The 10,022-nt window shown below is 30.8% G+C and overlaps 1 non-coding gene across 1 annotated transcript; it reads left to right on the forward strand.

Moving 5' to 3' along the window:
- Positions 1 to 1,214: 1,214 nt before the first annotated feature.
- On the forward strand, positions 1,215 to 1,306 carry Trnay-gua (transfer RNA tyrosine (anticodon GUA)). The gene is given in 2 exon segments: positions 1,215 to 1,251; positions 1,271 to 1,306. It is a non-coding gene; the product is annotated as a tRNA-Tyr (tRNA).
- The last annotated feature ends 8,716 nt before the right edge of the window (positions 1,307 to 10,022 follow it).

Below are 10,022 nucleotides of genomic sequence, written 5' to 3' on the forward strand. Positions count from 1 at the left end.
AAAAGAAGGTTGATTAAGTTTAATGCATCCAAAAGTAATCTTCTCTCCTTTCATTACATTCGCTCTGATCCGCGAGCCACCCCACTTGAATGAATGGTTCTAGTTTTTGGAAAGCCCAGTGTATTGACAAGCTTCTGGGACTAACGTTCATTTCTGATCTGGAATTTAACACATACATCAAATCGGTTGCAAAGATGGTTGGATCACTCTACCGCTCCAATAAGTCTATCACTGTCGATGCTATCCTCTATCTGTATAAGAGTCAGTTGCGCCCTATAATAGATTACTGTTGGCACATCTGGACCGGAGCTAGTCGGGTATCATATCCTGCCGTGATAGAGTTCAAAACCGGCTTCGAAACCTAGTAGGCGATACCCCCTTTTTTCTTCACTGGTATCTCTTCCCCACGTAAGAGACGTCGCCAGTCTGTCTCTGCTCTATCCCTATTTTCATGGTTATTGCTCGAGTGAAGAAAAATCTATAGTTCCCATTGACAAACTTTCACAAAAAACACTCGACCAACTAAAACCACTATATATAATTTTCCCCACTCTCTATCTGTGCGTAAATGTAAACGCAGATTTCATAAACAAAAACTTTGCCAGAACTGTGCCCGCCTTTAAAACACTGTTCTGCTGTCATAATTCTCGGTTAAATACAACATGGTTGCTTTCAAGTTCAAGGTAAACAAGTTGCTGTTAAATCGTCCTCATAAATAAAATAATTCGACCCAATTTACAGCATTAAGGATTACTTTACTACCGCCTTACATTCATTAACCGTTATCCTCGAGTGGTCCTCTGGCCTTGTTAAGTAATGACACCCAAGTAAAAAATATAGGCACGTCGAAATCCGATGTAAATATCGAAACATACATAGATGTTTTATTACTCTAACATATACTCTACTTGAATATAAATATAGTAAATTCTGCTCATTTTCAACAGGCATTTCTCCCAGTCGTTTCTATTTACATCGAGAGGCTGTTCCGTCAACTGCACAATTACCGAACTTATACTCGACTGATAGTAATCTCCGCTACGTACGTAAGTCGTTTTCTAAGTAAGCCGCTGAAAAATGGCGATCGCGATACTTATGCTATACAAGCGGATCATAGTAACAATTACAGCAGTAAAACACGTTTCTTTCTTTATTTATTTTTTGCTGAAGCCACTTCATGTTTTGTCTATTAAACAGCGGCTGAAATGCGACAACTCGCGATAGCTCAGTTGGCAGAGCGGAGGACTGTAGATGTGTCTGTGTGACTGTTATCCTTAGGTCGATGGTTCGAATCCGTCTCGCGAGAGGTTCACTTTTTTCGCCTCATTTAATGAACCGATAATATATATAGGAGACACGGTATGTTCTATTTTTTTAATACATAATTTCTCGGGTAATATAATTTCATAAACACTTTTCCCATATAGATGTTTTTCGCTTAAACCTAACTTTTTCTTTTTCATGTAAACAGTAGCTAACATGGATCACTATGACAGTTGTTGAGCACGCCTGTTTTTGTTTTTGTTTTTGTTTTGTTTTTTTATTTAAAGTATCATGGTCTTATAGGTAAATTTAATTTTATTATGTATTAATTTAAAAAAACGTGGTAATTTATATTTTTAGTAAGGTTGAGTATATATATATATATATATATATATATATATATATATATAAGTGGAAAAATCTCTGTCTGTGTTGGTATGTGGCTACTAGATAACTCTATCAATTTTCAGTCTAGAGACTCGAAATTTGACATAAGGGTATTGAGATTTAGGAAAATCTTTTTAATCGGTTTTCGCCCAGAAATTTGATCGTCAAGGAGTTAAAATTCAATAATTTGACCTTTGAAAGCTCTATTAAACTACTCCGCCAATTTTGGGTGAAAACATTTGAAATTTTAAATGTAGGTTACTTGGATATGGAGCAAGCCTTCAGATTTAAGCCCAAAAGAGTAGACGTTAAGGGGTAAAAATTGAGGTTAGAGTTTTAAAAAACTTGGACATTTGCGATCTCTACGAAATTCGCAGCCAATCTGTCGTCTAAAAATTTGTAATTTTACAAAAAGTGTATTCAGAGATAGGGAGGCGTTATAATCGGTTTGGGTCGAGAATTTGAGCTGTCAAGGAATCAATGTTCAAAAGATGTGACGTTTGCGTTGTCTAGCAAACTCCCCAGACAACTTCGGGTCTAAAGATTTGAAATATATACATAACGGCTATTCAGACATACGGCAAGCATTTTAGTCATTTTTTTGGAAAAATTTGGCTGCAAAAATGTCAAAGTTGAAAGAGTTTACCTTTGCAAATTCTACTAAATTTCTCCGCCAATTTTGGGTCTAAATACTTGAAATTTTAGATGTAGGTAACTTGGACATTAGGCAAAACATTGTATTTGGTTTAAGACCAAAATATTAAATCTTAAGCGGTCAAAATTGAGGTCAAATCAAAAATCAACCTCTGCGGTCTCTACGACAGAGAGAGACATTTATATAAATTTGTTGTTTTTTGTGCATCTATATTAATCTTTGTTTTCTATTTATTTTGAAAGAAATTACAACATTTCGATATACGGGCCGTGGGATTGCATTAATCTGCAAAAGCTCTAGCTTATTTGCATATTTTTCGAACATTCATTTTAATTAATTCCCTATTAGTTTTTCCGGTTTTCTTATGGGATGATCATCTTTAGTTCACTATTCCGTGTACTTATATTTATGCAGATATTTTATATGTAAATTTTACAAGGTCGCAACATTGGGTATGCTAATGTTTCGGAGAGATGATTGATTAAAACCAAAAGACCTTATGAAACGACTTTTAAAAATGTTCCTTTCCACAAAAGAAGCCAGTCCTCAAGTTGGTGACTATCTGTCCAAAACATTAGCATGTCTAGTCTTGCAATATTGTAAATTCGTTTATATCTTATAAATTTTCCTAATGTCTGTGTGTGTGAGTGTGTGTGACGCGGTTTATCTCAGCTTACAGGCAATCCACCAATAAAAGTATATTCAATAATTTACAAACAAGAAAATACATTCTATGGGAAGTTTTGTTCAATGAGGAACTAATTATGGTTTACACCGCCTTTAGACGTGTCTCTTTAACTTTGCCTTGTTTCATTATTATTTATATGTGGATAGTAATTGATGAAATACAACAAATATGCGTAGAATCATTGCTTCTTTATTCAGAGCAAAGCTACAGAGGCATAGCTTAAGGTGATGTAAACCCTAATTAGTTCCTTATGCAACACAGGTTTATTTTTTACACCAGTAACCAGCGTACTCTCTACATATATTATAAACATTATTACGGTCTGCGTTTGAGATTAGTTTCTATTGTTCTTTGTTTTTATAACAATAAACTACTTATTTTAACTGAAATATCGTACTTGTCAAAAGAACGCACCCACATAATTCATTCAATTTATATCCGAGAATAAGAAAATATATTAACGCAATAAAATAAAACAGAAAATAAATCTGAAACAAATTAATATTTACACAGGTTTGTACAAGACAAAACTCATTCACGCTGTAATAGTTCCGAAAATGTAGAAAACTAATCCATACAGATAAAAGCACATTTATTTTTTATAAACTTAGTTCTTTATACATCAGCGCAAAATGTCGCAAATATGCAATATTTTACGTCGGCGAGAATGTGAAATAAAGGATTCAAATAAAGCTTTATATAAAGAATTTTTAAAAAAAGCAGTCTTAACAAATCGCAAGATTTCGCCAATCCTTCTGTGAAAGAGATCTTCCCAATCAAATCGTCCAGATTCTTGTATTTTATGTGAAATAAAACATTTATGAACCTAGGAAAATTTTTGGGAAAAGGAAACCCGTTAGTCGAACTAGTTAAAATAGTACCTATTTATAATGCCTCCACATGGCATAACGTGAGGAAAAGGAACAAAAATAAAAATTGTCCCAGTCCTGAAGGATTTCTCGTCCACTGAAAAAGAACAAGACATAGAAATGCAGTGGAAGTGTAGTGCAATGCGTAAAAGGAAGTGGAGATAGAAAGATATATCAAGGGAGAGAGAGAAAAGAGAGAGATAGAGGGGGAGGGAAAGAGAGAAAGAGAGAGAGAGAGAAAATCACAAGGAACAAGAGGGGTGAAAGAGCGAAAGTTACAAAATATTGTACTGAGTTCGGTGTTGTCTGACAGGATTGTGAATGAAATGACATTCGCTATCAATATCCAAGACACATTAATATATATGTTATTGCTTATTTTTGTTTGTTTTTTATATATAAAAATAAGTACTTTGAAATAATATCTATTTATAATTATTCGTTTTATTTCAAGCGTGTAGAAAATAAATACACAGCGTTTTTTTTATTATTTGGGATAGTAACACAAGTATGTTCTGTGAATCCCTTTGAGTCGGTTAATTTAAAATTACGATAGAATGAATTATTTTTATTTCTGGTAGAAGGAATACAGAGAAGAGACGAGATAATTAACTACTAAATTATGAAATAGATGTAGCAGCATCCCAAAGCAAGGCACTTTATTCGACCCCCATTTCGCTAAATGCGGCATCAGTAGTCTCTTAAAACTTTATTACTAGATTTGGTGACTGTTGAGAACAGATGGAAACTTTACGCTCATTTTCTAATTGATTGAGAAGACATGTCCTCTATTTCGATATAATGTGCAATATTAAATTAATGGCCCTAAAATTAAGAGGAGATTTCACAAAACATGAACAAATAAAACAAAAAGGCAAACACGTGCGTGCTCCAAATTTTAGCAGCTGATAACACTACTTTTGTCTTTCAACCGTAAACATGTTGACACACATACAAAAAACATAAATCTGTATTCCTCAAGGAGAAAGCTTTAGAATCCCATGTCGAGCATTACTGAAATCTTCCGTTTGTATACATTAAGGAATAAAAATAAAAATGAAAACGGCACAAAATTCACAAAACATTTCAACTAAATCGCACGTGTGTTATAGTAAAATGATTTGTTGAAAGAATTAAATATTGAAATGATAATAAATATGTACAATTCTAGAAATGTTTTTTCTATCACATTGCAAATAAAAATCATGCTCTGAACAGAAACATTCATTTTGAATGCGTCTGTGTCTTATCAAAGAACCTACTGTTAATTTCATATGTCTGGACTTTGTACTTGTGCAGTGATAATGGTTTGAATTTAAGTTTAAAATGAAAAAAAAAACAAGTATCATAATGCAATTACACTTTAAATAGAAAATGTTCACTTTGTACATACGGCTTTTCTATTTGCGTAGTAAATAAACTTCTTAAATGTATTTCATGTTAGGATGTGTAAAATTCTAACTTTAGTAAAAAAAATGTGTTCTTTCTTTCATAGGATTATTTTGATTATGGATTATCGATACTTATGGAAGACATTTCGATACAAAACCTATCTAAGGACACTGTCAGCCCCATAACGTAACTTCGTATGAAATTCCATAAAAATCTACGAAGCCTATTTCATGTGCATAGGGAATGAACACACACACACACACACACACACACACACACACACACACACACACACACACACACACACACACACACACACACACACAACCATACAGAAAAATATGTTCGTTTTATGTAGTAGTTGATAGACAGATATTTGCATAATTGATTCAAACTTTAACATGCAAAATTTGTTAAGAAAACACAAAAATTGCTGCGTACAAATTTGAAAATGTGTACGAATTCATTTTAAATTTACTTCATTTAAAAGATTTTATTTTAATTACATATCATGTCTTTTAGGTAAGAATATTTCTTTTTATAATGAGTGTTATATTGGTAACTCCCGCTCTATATATCTATTTATGTATCTACCTATATATACACATATATATGTATGTATATATATATATATATATATATATATATATATATATATGTGTGTGTGTGTGTGTGTGTGGTGGAATATATTTTCTTATTATCTATCAATCCTTATATAAGAAGCTCAATGTAATTACAGGACAATATAGAGAATAAATGAAAAAAAAGTTATATTCTAAAATTCATGATGTTGACCATCTTATAATTTACTACTTTAATTCAGTTGCCTTATACGATTCATGATAGTATCTGTTTCGTAGCGGAAAAGCAATCACTTAATTATTATATCGCTGATTGATATAAACTGCAGCACAGGATCTGTCGTGTACTATAAGCCTGTTAGCCTTACACTTTCTCGATAATCGTACATTCCTATATATTTCTTGGTGAGAGTTAACTGCCAAAATCGGTTTGATTCAATGGAAGTTGCAACATCTTTTATCTCTATTAGATTCCTCCTTTCCCCATTCCCTATTTACACCGAATCGGATGCATCTACAAAGAAAACTACGAGGAAACACCGATTTGGAATCGTACAAGGTTATTTATGCTGTTTTTGTTTTATTTTTTTATTATTCTTTCCCTGATTTATGCTTTCTATTTCTCTAAATGAAATAAAAATACAAAAAGAAAACGCGATTATTATTATTGGTTTCTTTTTTTTTTTGTTAGTGTAAGACGCAACCTGCAGGACTCTCCAGTTTTTACTTCCGGTTTTAACGACTCTAACCTCGAAATGTACCTTTATTCATTATTGCTTGCAACTAAACATTTATTTTTACACAAAGAATCAATTTTTTACCGTTTATTATTACAACACAACAATAGCGTGAATTCACTTGCATTTCACTTAAATTAAAATCAAAACAATTTAGAATTTGAGAAAGCAAAAAAATTAAGTTAAAATTCGTTCACTGCGGAATTGATATTTGAGCTAATTCACTCTTTGGTTAATTCATCACGTGCTTTCTTTCTTTTTTTTCTTTTTTTTTTTGCTTCCGCCTCAATGATTCGAGTTCGATCCCCCCCACCCACCCATAAAATTTTTGGGAGATTTTTCTAAACACCCGGGCACCGCCGGACCGTTTATTTTCTAAATTGTTTTTTTTTTAACGGTTTTTTCTTGGTAGTGTTAACATTGTTTTTATAATATTTAAACAGGGTTATTACTTTACACACACATCTAAAAACCCGGAAAACGCCATGGAACCACCGCTAGTATATATATATATATATATATATATATATATATATACATATATATATATATATATATATATATATATATATATATATACATATATATATATATATATACATATATATATATATATATATATACATATATATATATATATATATATATATATATATATATATATATATATAGTAATTTATAAAGTATATATGGCGATTAAGCTACACTGAATATTCTGCGTTTCATCCAACTATAGGATTCGTCAGGCTTATGCGCGAATTCTGTCGTTGCTTCTTGGTTTTATATATGTTGAGGATTTCTATTTGGCCCATCGGCTTTCTAGTCTCCACCGCGCCCCTTCCTATCAGCCAATGGGCATGCATTTTATCAAACAAAGGATCTGTTTTAGAACTAGGTTAGTGGTTTTTAGGTGGCCGTTCTCCTTTTTTTATACATATAAATATACCTACGTGTACACAATAATGCACATATATATACATATATACATATATATATATATATATGTGTGTGATCGTTTATGTATATTCATGTTTATTTAATTTATTTATTTGTTTGTTTTCTATTGTTATTGTTAGTTTTAGAGCTATTTTGTATCGCTATCCTAGAGTAAGTTTTATTTTGTGAACACAGTTGTTTGCTATTTCCCGCCTACAGTTTAATAGATTTTGAGGTTCTTTAAAGTACAGGATAGAAAATTTTTCATGGAGGCATAATTTACATGGGTCGTCTAAGTGTCTGCATGTGGTAGCTTGTCTCATTATTTTCCATTCGACTACCGGCGAATGCCCGCTTTCTTTGAGTTCCCAGTATTTATTCGCTAGTGTTGTTTTTATACGGTGTTTTTTATTTTGTAATGTGCTTTTGTGGTCATAGTATCGGGTTTTGAAATCTAAGGAAGTCATGCCTATGTAATATTTCTTGTTATTCGGGGTTTCTTTCGCAAATATTGTTGCTTGATAAACTACGCTTTTTGTTAGACATTTATTTTGGACTGGGCAAAGTGTGCGGTGTCTACAATTGCATTGCTTAAAGTTTACGCATAAATCTATACTTTCGCATATTAAATTTATGTGAATAAATGAAGTAGTTATATATATATATATATATATATATATATATATATATATATATATATATATAATGAACTTTTACAACGTATTTCATTTATATTTCGATACATTTTTGGACCAAGATCAGAGGTCCGCTTGAAATACGAAAAGTAATAAAACTTAAATTATTAAATGCAAAATGTAACATCAGAAAACCATCATTACCTTTTAAATCAGTATATATATATATATATATATATATATATATATATATATATATATATATATGGGTGTGTGTGTATGTGTATATATGTATATGTACATGTATGTATGTATATATATATGTATATCTGTGTGTATATATATATATATATATATATATATATATATACTAGCAAAAGTGCCCCTCGTTTACTGGGTTCAAAAACAGACTACAGAAAATGGACTCTGATTTATGAAAGTATGATAGGTTATGAAAAGGAAGGGTTGTAAAGAGATAGCTTCGAATTTGGGGGTATCAAAACCAAAGAAAAATGTGATGAAAGTAAAAATAAAATAGATAAACCCTATAATTTATTATACCATACCTGTTCACACCGAAACACTTATTACAAAATTTTGTGGATCTAGATTAAAAAACCTTGTTTAACTTTGTGATATATTTCCATTCTATGGAGGTCAGGCGCGAACGAACACTCTAAATTTTATTATACCATATTTTTTCAAACTGAAACATAATTATCAAAGTATACTTACGCAGATAGATATGAAAAGTCGTTATATAAGTGTGTGCCTATTTCCATTCTATAGAGCCCAGGCGCGAACGCAGAATCCACAATTTTATTATACCATCCCTATTTAAGTAAAAAAAATACTTATCAAAGCATTCTTATATATCAAAAACCCTTGTAAACGTTTTTTTGTTCAATTTTTAGATTTTTCATTTCCATACTTTGTGGCGCGTACGCAGAACCCGCAATGTTAATGAATCATCATTATGCCAGATCAAACATACGCATTTTTGTGTCTCGATACATATTTTATCATTATATGCGATCAGTTTTCTATAATAGTCAACCATATAGGAGTCTATTCGTGATCAGACACACGCAGACGTTCAGCTTTATATATATATATATATATATATATATATATATATATATATATATATATTATAAAAAAGTGAACCATCGCGTAAATTCAATCAACTAAAAAAATGGAAACCGGGATGAGGAAAATATATATATATATATATATATATATATATATATATATATATATATATATATAGAGAGAGAGAGAGAGAGAGATATATATATATATACATATATATATATATATAGATATATAATGGGGCAAGTTATATGTACAATTCAATAAAATAAATAAGTCGATTAAAAAACGATCGTTAAAATATACCCAAAGCGCTTTTCGTTCAGACAAACATTTTTAAGGGTCATAAGTCTTGAAATTATTATTTTTTAGAATATTTGGTAGTGATATGGAATAAGAGCGGAGAGGAGGTTAAGAAAGAAAAAAAACAAAAAAAAAAAACCTGATTCTAAAAAAAAAAATAATTTTCAGACTTATGACCCTTGAAAATGTTTGTCTGAACGAAAAGCGCTTTGGGTATATTTTAACGATCGTTTTTTAATCGACTTATTTATTTTATTGAATTGTACATATAACTTGCCCCATTATATATATATATATATATATATATATATATATATATATATATATATATATATATATATATATATATATATTTCTTTTCCTCACCCCGGTTTCCATTTTTTTAGTTGATTGAATTTACGCGATGGTTTACCTTTTTATAATTATTCTAAAATTTGCCAATCGAATAAAGATATATATATATATATATATATATATATGTATA

Source organism: Euprymna scolopes, chromosome 3 (genome assembly GCF_053919585.1).
Source record: "Euprymna scolopes isolate OS-2025 chromosome 3, ASM5391958v1, whole genome shotgun sequence".
Lineage (NCBI taxonomy): Eukaryota > Metazoa > Mollusca > Cephalopoda > Sepiida > Sepiolidae > Euprymna > Euprymna scolopes.